This window comes from Trachypithecus francoisi, unplaced genomic scaffold (assembly GCF_009764315.1).
Source record: "Trachypithecus francoisi isolate TF-2019V2 unplaced genomic scaffold, Tfra_2.0 Lachesis_group7, whole genome shotgun sequence".
In the NCBI taxonomy this organism is placed as follows: Eukaryota; Metazoa; Chordata; class Mammalia; order Primates; family Cercopithecidae; genus Trachypithecus; species Trachypithecus francoisi.
The window spans coordinates 2,355,516-2,370,703 of NW_022681472.1; the positions used below are offsets into that span (position 1 = coordinate 2,355,516).

Sequence of the window (15,188 nt, forward strand, 5' to 3'; positions counted from 1 at the left end):
TATTTTCTTCCACCCTGTCATCCTCCAGAACCCCTAGCAATTGCTGGTCTATTTTATGTTCTTATTATTTTGCATTTCAGTAATGCTATGGAAATGGAATCATAATTTGTAACCTTTTGAAATTGGCTTTTTTCACTTGGGATCATTTTCTGGAGATTCATCCCAGTTGTTGCATGTATAAGTAGTTACTTTTTACTGCAGAGTGGACGTCCATGGCATGAGGGTATATCAGTTTATTTAACTATTCACCCACGGAAGGACGTCCAACTTATGAATAGTACTGGTATGAATATTTGTCTACAAGTTTTTGTGTGAAGATAAGTTTTCACTTTTCTGGGATAAACATCCAAGAGTGCAATTGCTGAGTCCTATGGTTGTTGCATGTTTAGTTCTTTTAGAAACTGCCAAACTGGTTTCCAGAGTGGCTATTTCATTTTACATTGCCACCAGTAATGTGTGAGTGATGCAGTTTCTCCATACCAGCATTTGATGTTGTCACTATTTTTTAATTTTTATTCTGATAGGTAGGTAGTGATATCTCATTGTGGTTTTAATGTGCATTTCCCTAATGCTTGCCAAGTGAAGAATCATGTGGTTCAAAAAATTGGAAAGGAGAGCTTTATTTCTCATAAAGAGTGGCACACCAAAGGCTGGGAAATATAGCCTTTGGCAAAAGCTGAGAAAAAGCAATTTAAGGGAAGAAAGCCTAACACAGGTACTTAATGCCCAATGGGTTGGCTAAGTATACATATTCAATAAGCTATAGAAGGAGTCACGAAGATTAATGAAAAAAGCACAACTGAGCTTCATGCCTCTTCATAGGTCACATGTTCAAAAAATGATGGCATTAGCATGATCCAGGGATGGAGTTTTTGGCCCTCTGGCATCAAAATGTGAAACAGAGGACCTGAAAACCCTCATAGCACATCCTATGCTAGTCAGTCAGAACTGGTCCAGAGATATGGTGGTCAGTGTTTAGGAAGGGATGCATTGTCAAGCTGGTGGGCTGTCACATCAAAACTTCAAAGACGGAGAGGGAGCCTGGTTTTGGCCTCAGATAATTGGCTGAAGACGATAAAGGAATGAATCATCTGTTTCTTGTTTTCTAGAGTTGGTTTCCACTTACTCCTTAGGAAAGAATTCTGGTTAAAGGTTAATAAGGAGGGAGCATACTGAGGCGTAATCAACCTCTTATCCTATCATGGCCCGGGACTTCGTTTTTCAGGGTTTTTCTGGGGTCCCTTTGGCCAAGAGGGTTCTGTTCAGTTGGTTGGGAGGCTTAGGGTTTTATGTTTATTTTTCATGCTAATTGCATTAAGCATCTTTTCATGTGCTCATTCGCCATTTGTTTATTCTCTTCAGTGAAATATATGTTCGTGATTTTTTCTCGTTTTCTAATTGGATTGTTTGCTATTGTGAAATTTTGAGGGTTCTTAATATATTCTAGATACTAGTCCTTAATTGCAATCTCTAGCTTATATTTTTCATACCTTCTCAACGAGGTCTTTCCCAGAAATGTTTTAATTTTAATGAAGTTCAGAGTACCAGTTTTTCCTTTTATGAATTGTATTTTTGATGTCAAGTCTAAGAACTCTTCACCTAGCTGTAAATCCAAAAGATATTCTCCTATGTCATTTTGTATTTATGATCTATTTTGAGTTACTTTTCATATAAGGTGTGAGACTTAGGTAGAAGGTTTTGGTTTTTCTGTTTTTTGCCTGTGGGTGTCCAGTTTCTCCACCAATTGTTGAAAAGGGCATCTTTCCTTCAATGAATTGCTTTTGCACCTTTGTCAACAATCACATAGACAGATCTATTTCTGGGTGTTCTGTTCCATTGATCTTTGTGTGTGTTTCTTTGTACATCACACAATCATGACTACGGAAGCTGTATGTCTTGAAATCAGGTTCATAGCACTTTATTCTTCTCTTTCAAAACTGTTTTAGCTGTTCTAGTTCCTTTGCCTTATCACATAAATTTTAGAGTAATTTTATTTCTACAAAAAAATTTTCTGGAACTTCAATAGGAGTTGTGTTAAATGTATATTATTTTGGAAAGAATTGAACTACTAATTATATGACATAATGAAGTCTTTCAGTTCATGAACACAGTATGACTCTTCATTTGTTTGATTCTTCTTTTATTTCTTTCATTAGCATTTTGTAGCTTTAGCATACAAATCTTATAGTTATTTTGTTAGTTTACACCAAAGTCTTTCTTTTTATCTTTGTTGTTGTTGTTGTTGTTGTTGTTGAGATAGAGTCTCACTATGTCGCCCAGGCTGGAGTGCAGTGGTGCGATCTCAGCTTACTGCAACCTCTGCCTCCTGAGTTCAAGCGATTTCCAGCTAATTTTTGTATTTTTAATAGAGATGGGGTTTCACCATATTGGCCAGGCTGGTTTCAAACTCCTGACCTAAGTGATTCTTTGGTCTCCCAAAGTGCTAGGATTACAGATGTGAGTCCCTGTGCCTGACCTTTTTTTCTTTCTTTTTCTGAAATCATAAAAAGTGTTGTTTTTTAAAATTTTGGTGTCCACGTATTCTAGTTCGCTAGTATATAGAAATATAATTGATTTTTGTGTGTTGACTTTTGTGCCCTGCAGCCTTGCCGGACTCATTTATTAGTTTTAGAAGTTTTTTGTATGTTCTTTCATAACTTCTACATAGACAATCATGCCATCTGCAAATAGGCTTAGTTTAATTCTTATTCTCTGATCTGTACGCCTTTTCTTTCCTTTTCTTGCCTTATCGCACTGGCTAGAACTTCTAGTACTACACTGAATAAAAGAAATGAGAATAGACATTCTGGCTTGTTCCTAATCTTAGAGGAAAGTTTTCAGTCTTTCCCCAATAAATATAATATTAACTGTAGGTTTTTTATAGATGTTCTCTAACTCAAATTGAGGAAATTTTCCTCAATTTCTAATTTTCTGAGAAGTTTTAACGTGAGAGGGTGTTTATTTTTGTCAAGTGGTTTTCTGTATTGATTTATGTGATACGATTTTTTTCTTTATAATTTAATGTGGTAGATTACATAGATTGATTTTCAAATGTCGAACTAGCCTTACATCCCTGGAATAAACTCATCTTGGTTATGATGTATACATATTTTTTACATATTACTGAATTTTATTTGCTAATATTTTGTTAAGGATTTTTACATCTATATTCATAAAGCATATTGGCCTATAGTGTTCTTTTTGTACTCTTTTGTTTTGATACCAGGGTAATTCTAGGTTCATAAAATGGATTGGGAAGTATTCCCTTCTCTTCTATTTCTTGGAAAAGATTATGGAGAATTGATACTAATTGTTGCCTAAGTGTTTGGTAGAATTCAATAATGAAAGTGTCTGAACCTGGAGATATGTGTTTGGGAAATTTTGAAATTACAGTATCAATTTACTTAGTAGTCATAGGGCTATTCAAATAATCAGTTTTATATTGGGTGACTTGTGGTAGTTTGTATTTTTTTCAAGGAATTGGTTTATTTTACCTAACATGTCAAATTTTGTGTGCAGACCTGTCCATGGTGTTCCCTTGTTATCCTTTTGATGTCTACATGGTCTGTAGTGCTATTCCCTTTTTTACTCCAGATATTGGTAATTCGCATGTTCTTTGTTTCTTTGTCAGTCTTGCTAGACGTTTGTCAATCTTATTGGTCTTATCTGTGAACCAGGTTTGTTTCATGAATTTTCTTCATTTTAAATTTTCAGCTTCATTGATTTCTGCTCTAATCTATTATTTCCTTTTCTCAGCTTGCTGTGGGTTTATTTTGCTCTTATTTCTCTAAGTTCCTGGAGAGGGAGCCTAGATTATTGATTTGAACCTTTTCTCATATACACATTTTTTTAATTTATTTTTATTAATCATGCCACATTATTTTTAATTATGTACAAAGATCTAATCTGTCACCCAGAGACATTTCACCCACTGCTCTGTTTGGCTGCCAGTCTCTTATCTCTCTCTTCAGCAATGGTGAGGCGTATACCTTTCCTCGGAGAAGAGAAATTTGTGGTTTGTTGCCCTTGCCAGTAGCAAAAATGTTGGAAAGCTGGGTGTCAAAGCTGTTGTCATTGGCATCTTTTATGTGAACCACATCAAAAGGTCAAGGGTGCCTTTCTCTGTGGGTGATGACACCAGTTCTTCCCAAGTTAGCACCTCCAGTCACCATCCACAGGTTACCAGTGCCAAACTTGATGAAATCAGTGATCTTGCCCGTTTCCATATCAGTCTGAATGGGATCATTCACCTTGATGGAGGGGATCAGGGTAGCAGATGATGCAAGCATCGTGAGTCACCAGATGAGGGATTCCTTTTGTGCTCACAAAGATTTTTCTCACTTTGCATAATTTGTACTTGGGCTCCTCAGGTGTAATACGATGTACAGCAAAGCAACCCTTGATGTCATAGATGAGACGAAAATTCTCTCCTATCTAGTCAATGCCCATGACGTCTGTGAATCCAGTGGGATGGGTTATATCAGTTTGAACATTGCCATTGATCTTAATGAACCACTGCATGCAAATCTTCTCTCTTTCTTTATATTTATTTATTTGTTTGTTTGTTTGTTTGTTTATTGAGATGGAGTCTCGCTCTGTCGTCAGGCTGGAGTGCAATGGTGTGATCTTGGTTCACTGCAACCTCTGCTTCCTGGGTTTAAGCAATTCTCCTGGCTCAACCTCTGCCTCCTGAGTAGCTGGGATTACAGGCACCCACTACCACACCCAGCTAATTTTTGTATTTTTGGTGGAGACACAGTTTCACTGTGTTGGCTAGGATGGTCTCGATCTCTTGACCTCATGATCTGCCCATATCGGCCTCCCAAAGTACTGGGATTACAAGCATGGGCTGCCATGCCTGGCCACAAATCTTCTTTACTTCATCTCCTGTCAAGGCATACTTAAGTCTGTTCCTTAGGAAAATGATGATAGGGAGACACTCTGTCAACTTGTGGGAACTGGTGGATGGACGATGAACAAACACACTGGGCAATTTAGCCAGCATCCAATGTTTTGGAGTTGCTACACGCTTTAGATGCTGCTTGGGACCACCAGCCATGGCTGCATTAGGCACGGAAAGAGCTCATGTATGCATTTAGCCCTATAAAATTCCTTCTCAGCACTGCTTTCGCTTCTTCCCACCAATTTTGATATGTAATCTTTTCATTTTCATTCAGTTTAATGTATTTTTTTTTTAATTTCCTGAGACTTCCTGTTTGACTCATAGATATTTTGGAGTGTGTTGTTTAGTTTCCAAGTGTTTGGAAATGTTTCTGTCATTTTTCTATTATTAATTAGAAGATAAGAAAAAGTAGCTCTTGCCTTAAACTAAAACTCAATAATTAATATGATAAAGTATAGATTTGGCGTATATGAATTATACAGATGAAGTGAATTGATAATTATATATGCAGTGATTAAGTCTGCTATGCATATTAACACAAGGGAAGAAAATAGAATAAAGTAAATAGGTGATATTTTAAGCTTTTTTAAGTAAAAATAGACTGAGTGTGGTGACTCACACCTGTAATCCCAGCACTTTGGGAGGCCGAGGCTGGTGGATCACCTGAGGTCAAGAGTTCGAGACCAGCCTTGCCAACATGATAAAACCCTATGTCTACTAAAAATACAAAAATTAGCTGGGCGTGGTAGCGGGTGCCTGTAATCCCAGCTACTTGGGAGGCTGAGGCAGGAGAATCACTTGAACCTGGGAGGCAGAGGTTGCAGTTAGCTGCGATTGCACCACTGCACTCCGACCTGGGCAACAGAGCAAAACTTAATCTCAAAAAACAGAACAAAAGGGAAAAAGTAAGAATGATGAAAGGACTAATTAAAAATCATTTTAGGAGACAACTGGAAATATTCTTTCTTGTGTGTTTGAATATCCTCATTCCTCTTTGTGTTCATTTATTTTTTTTTTTATTATACTTTAAGTTCTAGGGTACATGTGCACAATGTGCAGGTTTGTTACATACATATACATGTGCCATGTTGGTGTGCTGCACCCATTAACTCATAATTTACATTAGGTATATCTCCTAATACTGTCCCTCTCCTCTCCCCCTACTCCACGACAGGCTCCAGTGTGTGATGTTCCCCACCCTGTGCCCAAGTGTTCTCATTGTTCAATTCCCACCTATGAGTGAGAACATACAATATTTGGTTTTCTGTCCTTGGGATAGTTTGTTCAGAATGATGGTTTCCAGCTTCATCCATGTCCCTACAAAGGACATGAACTCATCCTTTTTTATGGCTGCATATTATTCCATGGTGTATATGTGCCACATTTTCATCATCCAGTCTATCATTGATGGACATTTGGGTTGGTTCCAAGTCTTTGCTATTGTGAATGGTGCTGCAATAAACATACGTGTGCATGTGTCTTTATAGCAGCATGATTTATAATCCTTTGGATATATACCCAGTGACAGGATGGCTAGCTCAAATGGTATTTCTAGTTCTAGATCCTTCAGGAGTCGCCACACTGTCTTCCACAATGGTTGAACTAGTTTACAGTCCGACCAACAGTGTAAAAGTGTTGCTATTTCTCCACATCCTCTCCAGCACCTGTTGTTTCCTGACTTTTTAATGATCACGATTCTAACTGGTATGTGATGGTGTCTCATTGTGGTTTCGATTTGCATTTCTCTGATGACTAGTGATGCTGAACATTTTTTAATGTGTCGGTTGCTGCATAAATGTCTCCTTTTGAGAAGTGTCTGTTCATGTCATTTGCCCACCTTTTGATGGGGTTGTTTGATTTTTTCTCGTAAATTTGTTTAACTTCTTTGTAGATTCTGCATATTAGCCCTTTGTCTGAAGGGTAGATTGTAAAATTTTTCTCCCATTCTGTAGATTGTCTGTTAACTCTGATGGTAGTTTCTTTTGCTGTGCAGAAGCTCTTTAGTTTAATTAGATCCCATTTGTCAATTTTGGCTTTTGTTGCCATTGCTTTTGGTGTTTTAGACATGAAGTCCTTGCCCATGCCTATGTCCTGAATGGTATTCCCTAGGTTTTCTTCTAGGGTTTTTATGGGTTTAGGTCTAACATTTAAGTCTCTAATCCATCTTGAATTAATTTTTGTATGAGGTGTAAGGAAGGGATCCAGTTTCAGCTTTCTACATATATGGCTAACCAGTTTTCCCAACACCATTTATTATATAGGGAATCCTTTCCCCATTTCTTGTTTTTGTCAGGTTTGTCAAAGATCGGGTGGTTGTAGATGTGTGGTACCTTCTGAGGGCTCTGTTCTGTTTCATTGGTCTGTATCTCTGTTTTGGTACCAGTACCATGCTGTTTTATTACTGCAGCCTTGTAGTATAGTTTGAAGTCAGGTAGCGTTATCCCTCCAGCTTTGTTCTTTTGGCTTAGGATTATCTTGGCTATGCAGGCTCTTTTTTGGTTCCATATGAACTTTAAAGTAGTTTTTTCCAATTCTGTGAAGAAAGTCATTGGTAGCTTGATGGGGATGGCATTGAATCTATAAATTACCTTGGACAATATGACCATTTTCACAGTACTGATTCTTTCTATCCATGAACATGGTATATTCTTCCATTTGTTTGTATCCTCTTTTATTTCACTGAGCAGTGGTTTGTAGTTATCCTTGAAGAGGTCCTTTACATCCCTTGGAAGTTGGATTCCTAGGTATTTTATTCTCTTTGAAGCTATTGAGAATGGGAGTTCATTCGTGATTTGGCTCTCTGTTACTGGTGTGTAAGAATGCTAGTGATTTTTGCACATTAATTTTATATCCTGAGACTTTGCAGAAGTTGCTTATCAGCTTAAGGAGATTTTGGGCTGAGATAATGGGGTTTTCTAAATATACAATCATGTCATCTGCAAACAGGGACAATTTGACTTCTTCTTTTCCTAACTGAATACCCTTGATTTCTTTCTCTTGCCTGATTGCCCTAGCGAGAACTTCCAACACTATGTTGAATACGAGTGGTGAGAGAGGGCATCCATGTCTTGTGCCAGTTTTCAAAGGGAAGGCTTCCAGCTTTTGCCCATTCAGTGTGATATTGGCTGTGGTTCTGTCATAAATAGCTCTCATTGTTTTGAGATACGTTGCATCACTACCTAGCTTATTGAGAGTTTTTAGCATGAAGGGCTGTTGAATTTTGTCGAAGGCCTTTTCTGCATTTATTGAGCTAATCATGTGGTTTTTTCTTTGGTTTTGTTTATGTGATGGTTTACATTTATTGATTTGCGTATGTTGAACCAACCTTGCATCCCAGGGATGAAGCCCACTTGATCATGGTGGATAAGCTTTTTGATGTGCTGCTGGATTTGGTTTGCCAGTATTTTCTTGAGGATTTTCACATAAATGTTCATCAGGGATATTGATCTAAAATTCTCCTTTTCTGTTGTGTCTCTGCCAGGCTTTGGTATCAGGATGATGCTGGCCTCATAAAATGAGTTAGGGAGGATTCCCTCTTTTTCTATTGATTGGAATAGTTTCAGAAGGAATGGTACCAGCTCCTCTTTGTACCGCTGGTAGAATTCGGCTGTGAATCTGACTGGTCCTAGACTTTTTTTGGTTGGTAGACTATTAATTATTGCTTCAATTTCAGAGCCTGTTATTGGTCTATTCAGGGATTCAACTTCTTCCTGGTTTAGTCTTGGGAGGGTGTATGTGTGCAGGAATTTATCCATTTCCTCTAGATTTTCTAGTTTATTTGTGTAGAAGTGTTTATAGTATTCTCTGATGGTAGTTTGTATTTCTGTGGGATCGGTAGTGATATCCCCTTTATCATTTTTTATTATGTCTATTTGATTCTTCTCTCTTTTCTTCTTTATTAGTCTTGCTAGCAGTCTATCAATTTTGTTGATCTTTTCAAAAAAGTAGCTCCTGGAGTCATTGATTTTTTGAAGGGTATTTTGTGTCTCTATCTCCTTCAGTTCTGTTCTGATCTTAGTTATTTCTTGCCTTCTGCTAGCTTTTGAATGTGTTTGCTCTTGCTTCTCTAGTTCTTTTAGTTGTAATGTTAGGGTGTCGATTTTAGATCTTTCCAGCTTTCTCTTGTGGGCATTTTGTGCTATAAATTTCCCTCTACACACTGCTTTAAATGTGTCCCAGAGATTCTGGTATGTTGTATCTTTGTTCTCACTGGTTTCAAAGAACATCTTTATTTCTGCCTTCATTTCGTTATGGATCCAGTAGTCATTCAGGAGCAGGTTGTTCAGTTTTCATGTAGTTGAGCGGTTTTGATTGAGTTTCTTAATCCTGAGTTCTAGTTTGATTGCACTGTGGTCTGAGAGATAGTTTGTTATAATTTCTGTTCTTTTACATTTGCTGAGGAGTGCTTTACTTCCAACTATGCAGTCAATTTGTGAATAAGTGTGATGTGGTGCTGAGAAGAATGTATATTCTTTTGATTTGGGGTGGAGAGTTCTGTAGATGTCTATTAATTCTACTTGGTGCAGAGCTGAGTTCAAGTCCTGGATATATATCCTTGTTAACTTTCTGTCTCGTTGATCTGTCTGATGTTGACAGTGGGGTGTTCAAGTCTCCCATTATTATTATGTGGGAGTCTAAGTCTCTTTGTAGGTCTCTAAGGACTTGCTTTATGAATCTGTGTGTTCCTGTATTGGGTGCATATATATTTAGGATAGTTAGCTCTTCTTTTTGAATTGATCCCTTTACCATTATGTAATGACCTTCTTTGTCTCTTTTGATCTTTGATGGTTTAAAGTCTGTTTTATCAGAGAGTAGGATTGCTACCCCTACTTTTTTTTTGTCTTCCATTTGCTTGGTAGATCTTCCTCCATCCCTTTGTTTTGAGCCTATGTGTGTCTCTGCACATGAGATGGGTCTCCTGAATACAGCAAACTGATGGGTCTTGACTCTTTATCCAATTTGCTATTCTGTGTCTTTTAATTGGAGCATTTAGCCCATTTACATTTAAGGTTAATATTGTTATGTGTGAACTTGATCCTATCATTCTGATGTTAGCTGATTATTTTGCCCATTAATTGATGCAGTTTCTTCCTAGCATCAATGGTCTTTACAATTTGGCATGCTTTTGCAGTGACTGGCACCGGTTGTTCCTCTCCATGTTTAGTGCTTCCTTCAGGAGCTCTTGTAAGGCAGGCCTGGTGGTGACAAAATCTCTAAGCATTTGTTTGTCTGTAAAGGATTTTATTTCTCCTTCACTTATGAAGCTTTAGTTTGGCTGGATATGAAATTCTGGGTTGAAAATTCTTTTCTTTAAGAATATTGAATATCGGCTCCCACTCTTTTCTGGCTTGTAGAGTGTCTGCCCAGAGATCTGCTGTTAGTCTGATGGGCTTCACTTTGTGGGTAACTCGACCTTTCTCTCTGGCTGCCCTTAACATTTTTTCGTTCATCTCAACCTTGGTGAATCTGACAATTATCTGTCTTGGAGTTGCTCTTCTCGAGGAGTATCTTTGTGGCGTTCTCTGTATTTCCTGAATTTGAATGCTGGCCTGCCTCGCTAGGCTGGGGAAGTTCTCCTGGATAATATCCTACAGAATGTTTTCCAACTTGGTTCCATTCTCCCCGTCACTTTTCAGGTACACCAGTCAGGCGTAGATTTGGTGTTTTCACATAGTCCCATATTTCTTGGAGGCTTTGTTTGTTTCTTTTTCCTCTTTTTTCTCTAAACTTCTCGTCTCGCTTCATTTCATTCATTTGGTCTTCAATCACTGATACCCTTTCTTTCACTTGATCCAGTCGGCTACTGAAGCTTTTTCATGCGTCACGTAGTTCTCGTGCCATGGTTTTCAGCTCCATCTGGTCATTTAAGGTCTTCTCTACACAGTTTATTCTAGTTAGCCATTCGTCTAATCTTTTTTCAAGGTTTTTAGCTTCCTTGCAATGGGTTCGAGCATCCTCCTTTAGCTCGGAGAAGTTTGTTATTACCGATCGTCTGAAGCCTTCTTCTCTCAACTCGTCAAAGTCATTTTCTGTCCAGATTTGTTCCGTTGCTGGCGAGGGGCTGTCTTCCCTTGGAGGAGGAGAGGCACTCTGATTTTTAGAATTTTCCGCTTTTCTGCTCTGGTTTCTCCCCATCTTTATGGTTTTATCTACCTTTGGTATTTGATGATGGCGACGTACCGATGGGATTTTGGTGTGGATGTCCTTTTTGTTTGTTAAGTTTTCCTTCTAACACTCAGCACCCTCAGCTGCAGGTCTGTTGGAGTTTGCTGGAGGTCCACTCCAGACCCTGTTTGCCTGGGTATCACCAGCAGAGGCTGCAGGGCAGCAAATACATTGCAGAACAGCAAATGTTGCTGCCTGATTCTTCCTCTGGAAGCTTCGTCTCAGAGAGGCACCCGGCTATATGTGGTGTCAGTCATCCCCTACTGGGAGGTGTCTCCCAGTTAGGCTACTGGAGAGTCAGGGACCCACCTGAGGAGGCAGTCTGTCCCAGATCTGAAACTCTGTGCTGAGAGAACCACTACTCTCTTCAAAGCTGTCAGACAGGGACGTTTAAGTCTGCAGAAGTTTCTGCTGCATTTTGTTCATCTATGCCCTGCCCCCAGAGGTGGTCTACAGAGGCAGGCAGGCCTCATTGAGCTGAGCTGGGCTCCACCCAGTTCAAGCTTCCCAGCACTTTGTTTACCTATTCAAGCCACAACAATGGCGGACGCCCCACCCCAGCCTTGCTGCGGCCTTGCTGAATGTGGGTTCAGACTGGTGTGCTAGCAGTGAGCTAGGCTCCGTGGACGTGGAACCCTCCGAGCCAGGCACGGGATATGATCTCCTGGTATGCCGTTTGCTAAGACTGTTCGAAAAGCGCAGTATTAGGGTGGTAGTGTCCTGATTTTCCAGGTACCCTCTATCACCGCTTTCCTTCCTAGGCAAGGGGATTCCCCAACCCCTTCTGCTTTGCGGGTGAGGCAGTGCCCCGCCCTGCTTCAGCTCACACTTCGTGGGCTGCACCAACTGTCCGACAAGCCCCAGTGAGATGAACCCAGTAACTCAGTTGGAAATGCAGAAATCACCTGTCTTCTGCATTGTTCACGCTTGGAGCTGTAGATTGAGCTGTTCCTATTCAGCCATCTTGGTTCCTCCTCTCCTCTTTGTGTTTAAATACATATTGCCTAGTTAAATTTTCAAAAGCAGGTGGCCTGTAATTTTGATCGTTTGGAAATACCAGACTTTTATGCTTCCAGTTCTTGGTCTAGAAATCAATAGCAAATTTTTTTTCTTAAATCTTAGTCTTGATCTAACCTAGAGTACTTATGAGTAAACAAGTGGTACAGTTTGTTCCCTTTTGTTCTGTCTTCTATCTGTTTTTTTTTTTTTTTTTTTTTTTTAATACTTTAGGTTCTAGGTTACGTAGGTAACAAACAAACGTGCAGGTTTGTTACATATGTATACTTATGCCATGTTGGTGTGCTGCACCCATCAACTCATCAGCACCCATCAATTCATCATTTATATCATGTATAACTCCCCAATGCAATCCCTCCCTTCTATCTCTGTTTTGCTAGCCTTTCTCCCACTCTGTACTTAATGATCATTCTTTGTCCTAAAGGGTAGATTTTAGAAGCTGTATATGGACTCCTAGAAATAAAGCAATTAGAATATGTTAGAAATGAATCCAGCCATGCCACTTTATTGCTGTAAAATAACAATTCCAAGATAAGAATCACTTTCTGAAAGAACTGAGAAATACTCATTCCAGTATGTATCTCTTCTTGCCTAGGATGTGCCTAGCACTTGTTGCATACTATAGAGATGAAATAAATAGAAGATGCAACTCCAGTCCCTTGCATCACTAAAATCTCATTGGGGAAATAGACACAATCTACAAAAGGAATTGGGAGATAGATACTTGTGTATAATAATATAATCTAGTAACTTTTAATTTGGTTCCTCAAAAATTGAGCAATAGAATAAGTAATTTTTTAAAAATCTATACTGTTAACAACTAAAGTATAATGGAACTCATGTTCCTTCCTGTGTATATTCCATTTTAATGGAGGTGCTAATAGTTGGGGCTGGGAGTGGGGCATGTTGCATTATATGATGTGGCTTTTTGGGAAGGGAGATGTGTGATTTTCTGTATACATGACCTGTCCTCTCAATGGCCAGTGAGACATTCTCAAGGGGATGGGTGTCAAGCCACTCTATGAATGTGGGTTCTTACTCCATCTGGTAGAAATCACAGTAACATGGAAAGAATACCACACTGTCACTTCCAGCAAAGAAATTTTAGACAGTTCTCAGAGCCTTACTTTTTCATTCATCAAGTCAGAATGTTGACAATAGTCTGTCTGTCTGACAGGGTTGTTCTGGGAACTAAATAAAATACCAGAAGCAAAAACTCTTAGTTGTCTAAGATTTTAAAGACGGTATAGGCATGTTAATGAGTTTTTATATGACCCTACACAGGTGCCCAATTTCTAGTGCTCCCTGAATGCCATACCAACTCCTGTTACATTCATTATCTATTGTCAGCCAGGGACAATTTTCCATCTTGCTAGGCCAAAGAGAAGCCAGACAATGAGAATTAGCCTGTAGGCCTAGCAGCTTCAAGCATAGAGCCACAACCGAGATCTGAAGATAGCTGGCTGATCTTAGATGGCCTCAGTGGGGCTGGCTGGCTGGATGTGCAATTTTTGTTCACTGGCTTAGCTTCCCTAATGATTGTTCCATACTGAATCTCAGTCTACCTCACCTCTTCCTTCCATTCATTGGCTTCATTCTACTCTAGAGACACTGGGTTTAATCTGGGGCTCTACCTGCAAAGTAAGTATTGCTTCCAAGCCAGAACTGTTGTCCGAGACCTAGGTACTTGGGCTAAAAAAACTGCTTTTTGTTTTCTGGAATACATATATCATAGTAACATCTCTGGCCTTCACATTACTTGAGAAATGAAATCCTTTGGTTAGCCAGCAACCTATAATGCCTAAACTACATGTTGTAATTTAAGTCTGTAGGTGGATATTTAGGATTAGTTGTCGTCACAGGTCATGGAATGAGGAGTAAAGCTTAGTAAGTTTATTTTTTTATTTCATTTTTGTTTTTTATAGAGATGGGGTCTTGCTTTGTTTTGCCCAGAGTAGAGTTTAGTGGCACAATCACAGCTTACTGCAGCCTCAGACTCCTGGGCTGATGTGATCCGCTGTGACCTCAGCCTCCTGAGTAGCTGGGACTACAGGTGCATGACACCATGCCGAGATAATTTTTTAAAATTTTTTATAGAGAAGAGGTATGTTGTCTAGGCTTGTCTTGAACTCCTGGCCTCAAGCAGCCCTCTCACTTCTCCCTCTCAAAATGCTGAGATTCCAGGTGTGAACCACCGCGCCCAGCCAGCATAGTAAATATAAATTAAGGTGTTTTTATGTCCCCACTTTGCTCCTTTTTGCTTTCTGATTTCAAAGGATACACCCTTAAGTATGAACAGGTTGTTTCCCAAAAGTTATTTGCTTAGAACTTAGACTGCATTTTCCCAGAGAACAGCAGTGGAAATCATAACTGCATTCCCAGGCCAGTCCCCAAAAGTCTGTTTTATACTAATGCATTATAACATTTTACTGATAATGGGACTTTGGCTCCTCGTAGCCACATTTAAAATATTATTTCTCTGGGAAGAATAATTTTGAATCAAGTTCAGATGCTGTAGAATGTCCCCATGAAGTGGAGAGAAGTTGAAGATGGAAAAAAAGGGACAAACTTTAGGTACTAATGGGGCAGGCATATCTGAATAAATTAAAAAAATATTCCTGAACCCTGGGAACCTAAGTCTGGTTGCCATCTTAGAGAAGGTGCCTATCCAGGCCAGTTGCTGTGCCTCTGTTCTGAACTGATAACAAGAAGGGCAGTTGTGAGGAGGTAATGAGCGTCATATGGCAAAGTCTTTCATGCTAATCTGTGTACCTGTTTGGGTATGTCCTAAACTGGATGCAAGTCAGAAACTGAATATATAATCTTTGGTGTATATATTTCTTATTTTTAAAAAACATGCTAAGCTATGTCATTGTTACTATATTAAAGTGTGAATAACCTGGAGGGCAAAAACAAGTGTTGGCTTAACCCTTCCTACACAGCCTGAAGACCACACTACGCTTGGCTATCTCTTAAATACTTAAATAATGTTGTTGGCCAACATTGTGTATAAGTAGACCCATCTCATTTCTAGTTCATGAACCTTTGGCATATTGCTAAAGACAATTAAGACCTTTTGAGATATGCACAAGACTTTTGTGTT

The 15,188-nt window shown here is 39.1% G+C and overlaps 1 protein-coding gene and 1 pseudogene across 7 annotated transcripts in view; one reads left to right on the plus strand and one right to left on the minus strand.

Annotated features, from left to right (window-relative positions):
• SPIDR (scaffold protein involved in DNA repair) overlaps positions 1-15,188 on the plus strand; it is a 499,470-nt gene that overhangs the window by 295,987 nt on the left and 188,295 nt on the right. The gene's annotated exons all lie outside the window — the stretch shown is intronic.
• LOC117079535 lies at positions 3,925-5,059 on the minus strand (annotated as a pseudogene).